Source organism: Rhamphochromis longiceps, linkage group LG10, assembly GCF_057381845.1.
Source record: "Rhamphochromis longiceps isolate RC_006_pf linkage group LG10, R_longiceps_female_GT1.1, whole genome shotgun sequence".
NCBI classification, from domain to species: domain Eukaryota; kingdom Metazoa; phylum Chordata; class Actinopteri; order Cichliformes; family Cichlidae; genus Rhamphochromis; species Rhamphochromis longiceps.
This window is the reverse complement of record NC_140566.1, coordinates 37,131,844-37,134,343: the sequence shown is the minus strand read 5'-3', so window position 1 is coordinate 37,134,343 and position 2,500 is coordinate 37,131,844. Positions and strand designations below refer to the sequence as shown.

At 48.2% G+C, this 2,500-nt stretch overlaps 1 long non-coding RNA gene across 1 annotated transcript in view; it reads right to left on the bottom strand.

Moving 5' to 3' along the window:
* LOC146661450 (uncharacterized) overlaps positions 1 to 2,500 on the bottom strand; it is a 24,931-nt gene that overhangs the window by 10,249 nt on the left and 12,182 nt on the right. Inside the window, exon 5 of the long non-coding RNA XR_014913483.1 lies at positions 1,566 to 1,744. This is a non-coding gene — a long non-coding RNA (uncharacterized LOC146661450). The remainder of the gene's footprint in view (positions 1 to 1,565; positions 1,745 to 2,500) is intronic.

The window sequence follows — 2,500 nt, the reverse complement described above, 5'->3', positions numbered from 1 at the left end:
CACACACACACACACAGAAGCTGGTCAAGTGCTGTGCAACTGGGATTGCACCTGTCGTCCACAGGAGGGCGCCTAGCTGGGAAGTCCAGTACATTCCATATTAAAGTTGTTGCAAGTGCATTTTTTGTGTAAAAGACAGACAGACAGACACACACACACACACACACACACACACACACACACACACACACACACACACACACACTGTAAGGTCTGAAGTGCAAAATTTGAATTACATTCCTTTGTATCTCTCCCTCTCTGTCTCTCTCTCTCTCTGTCTCTCTCTCTCTCTGTCAACACACACACACACACACACACACACACACACACACACACACACACACACACACACACACCAAAGCACACAGACAGAAGCTGGTCACAACTGCTGTGCAACTGGGATTGAACCAGGGGGGCTCCCTCTGCTGGCTCAATGCGGTACAAAGTGTCTGAAGGAGTTATACCGGCGAAAATAACATCTTTCAATTCCATGTTTGGTCCACAGGAGGGCGCCTAGCTGGGAAGTCCTGTACATTCCATATTAAAGTTGTTGCAAGTGCATTTTTTGTGTAAAAGACAGACACACACACACACACACACACACACACACACACACACACACACACACACACACTGTAAGGTCTGAAGTGCAAAATTTGAATTACATTCCTTTGTATCTCTCCCTCTCTCTCTCTCTCTCTCTCTCTCTCTCTGTCTCTCTCTCTCTCTCTCTCTCTCTGTCAACACACACACACACACACACACACACACCAAAGCACACAGACAGAAGCTGGTCACAACTGCTGTGCAACTGGGATTGAACCAGGGGGGCTCCCTCTGCTGGCTCAATGCGGTACAAAGTGTCAGAAGGAGTTATACCGGCGAAAATAACATCTTTCAATTGCATGTTTGGTCCACAGGATGGCGCCTAGCTGGCAAGTCCTGTACATTGCATATTAAAAGTTGTTGCAAGTGCACTCACATGTATTTTTTGTGTAAAAGAGACACACACACACACACACACACACACACACACACAAGCTGGTCAGCTGCTTTGCAACTCAATGCGGTACAAATCGACTTGTGTGCCTCTTTTTCTCTTTGGGTTTTCTGTGTGTTTTTTTAAATTTTTAAATCCACAGCAAGTGTCTCTCTCTCTCTCTCTCTGTCTGTCTCTCTGTCACACACACACACACACACACACACACACACACACACACACGCACACACACACGCTCAATGGAGTATAAAATAAAGACCGGGGCAGTTCTCTCACTGGAGTCTCTTAGAGTGGAGGCTGCCCTTGCTAGCAAGAAGTTCTGTGTGTTTCTCTTCTCTGAGTCTTTACTGAAGAAGTGTTTTATAACATTTTCCTTAACAACTGACATGTGTTTTTTGTGTAAAAGAGAGAGAGACACACACACACACACACACACACACACACACACACACACTCACACTCAGCGGCTCAGAGATGAGGGAAAAACAACAGAAATCAGGATAGATTTTAATGTCAGGAGATGCCCTGTGATGCTGGGGCCATTGTGTAAGATTGGAATGTGTACCAGTGGCTGGTGGGTGGTCCTTGAAGGTCCCGGGAGGAGGCGGCGAGGAGGCAGCGGGTGGCTGGGCTTGAGCTGTGGATCAGGGACGTCATTAATTCTGCCTGGTGCTGCGTGTGCCCTGTGCAGCTTGGATGTCTGCCGCTGACGCTCTGTGGTTCCTGTTCCTGTCATAAAAGGCCCTGTACAAGGGGAGAAGAAATGCATCATTGGTTACCAAAATAAAACAGTGTCTTTCTGCCTGTGTCATTCTGTTTGGTTTCTTTGAGCGTTTGTTTCTTAAATACACAGCAAGTGTCACTCTCTCTCTCTCTCTCTCTCTCTCTGTCTGTCACACACACACACACACACACACACACACACACACACACACACACACACACACACACACACACACACACACACACTGTGAGGTTTGCAGTGCAAAATTTGAATTTTAGTGCATGGTGATTTGTCTCCCTCCAGTGGCCCACGGCAGGTATGATGAGGCTTAAATGATAGGTTATGGGGAAAAAGCCAGGAGAGGATGGGACAAAAGTGGAATAACTGAAAAAGTAAGAGGTGTAGAGGGCTGATGTTGGTGTCTAGGTGGGGGTTTTGGTGGGTGCCGGACGCTGTGGCGAAGAGGCCACGCCGATGGCTTCTTCGGTTCTGGAGATATGGCGAATCGGACCAAAAAGGATGGGACAAAAGGGTCCCAGTCGGAGAAAGGAAGGTGCAGAGGGCCTGGTTCCACTGGCATTGCGTTGCCCGTGTGCGGGCGCATCCGCAGGTGCCCAACATGGCATGGTTCAGAGTACCTTTGCAGGAGGCTTAGGGATAGGTTAGGGGGTAATAGCCAGAATTTGACGGAATAAAATGGAATAACTGGGAAAGTAAGTGTCGTAGAGGGATGAAAGTGGTGTCTACGGGGGGGTTTCGGGGTGCTCCGGACACCC